We start from the raw sequence: 1,605 nt of genomic DNA on the forward strand, positions 1-1,605 counted from the left end.
TAAATATTTCAATTAACTTTAGCTTATATGTCACGCATAACATTCATACACACACTACGATATTTGCTCATTTCTGCCACGTGGAATTTTTTTTTTTACATGAGAACAACAACAGCGGGCAACTGTAAACGTTAAAGGACATTTTTTGACCTTGTAAGTATCTGTGTTTTCGTTTCAACATGCGTTCAATATATCTACATTATTTGTTATCATTTGTAGGAACCGTGACATTTTAGCGAGTAACAGTGGTTAGCTTAACATGCTAACGTTACATGCACTGCGTTTCTGTGCCCTTAAACTCTAAATATCTGAATTCAAGGGATAAACATGAAATGTACAACCTATTATAATTTGTTATGAAAGCCACAGATATATTTTACCAGAATATTTTTTATATTTGTTATAAAACTAAATAATAATAAAAAAAAGTTTTTTTTAAAAAATTTTTTTTTTTCTAAAAACTAATTTCATTTGTTTGGATGGATGGATTGCCATTTATTAGAACCTGTTATAGTTGAGTGAAAATAATCCTTTAAACATAATTTTGTTGTCTATTATGTAGTCATTCATTAGCTACTTGATTGTACTTGATTGTACACATTAACACAATTTTTTTGTATTTTTTTATGCAGAAATATTCTAGCATCTATTTAAACCAGTAAATATTAGGGGTGTGCATTGGCACTGCCTTCACTATTCGATTCGATTACGATTCACCAGGTAACGATTCGATTCAATTCGATTCTACGATGCATTGTGATGCATCAAAATTCTACTGCACACAAAGCAAATTTTTCATCAGTCATGAGGCAATACAAGCAGATATTAAACAGCAGATTGTATTGGCTGCTATGTGTCTCCTGTATCTTTGACATAAAAGCTATTAAATAAAATAAAATGTAATAAAATAAAATGCAATTAGCCCTTAAATGCATGACTGTTTCACCAAACATTCTTACATATTCAGGTCGTTAGCGACCCAGATCTATATTTAACATGGATAGACCTCTACCTGCCGTGATAATATATAAAACTCCTGATTTTAGAGTAACAGCTACAGAAGAATAATATAAAACCTATTTCGTTACCTTTTGGAGCTTGGAAGGATTCAGTTTGAGCAGATGTTTAATACCATCATCATATGACCTCGTCAGAGCTCGTTTACCAGTATATTCAGCATCTGCCTCATATTCGCGATCTCCAGCATATTCTCCAAACTCATTTTCAATGTCTTCAAAATCAATATTTTGATCACTGACAGCTTCTTGACCACATCCATCATCAAGAGACAGTGACACTAACATATGATTGTGTTTAGTACTTGCTCTCTGAAGTAAATCACTGAGTCATTTCAAGTTTTGCAGATTATAATTATTGTTTCGTTTTCTGTCAGAGGTAACTATGAGTGAAACGTCACTTCATCATTGGGTATCAAACATTGCAACCTTGTGGAATAAAGGTGAATTGCGCCGTATTTCGTCATTATAGATTAATTTATTATTGTGCAAAAAATATATACGTACAATCCTACACACCTCGGGTCGTTAGCGCGTTTTTAATAACCCGTCTATCGCGGTCATCTCCCTCCACCTCAGCCATCTTCCT

Source organism: Pseudorasbora parva, chromosome 9 (assembly GCF_024679245.1).
Source record: "Pseudorasbora parva isolate DD20220531a chromosome 9, ASM2467924v1, whole genome shotgun sequence".
Classification (NCBI taxonomy): Eukaryota; Metazoa; Chordata; class Actinopteri; order Cypriniformes; family Gobionidae; genus Pseudorasbora; species Pseudorasbora parva.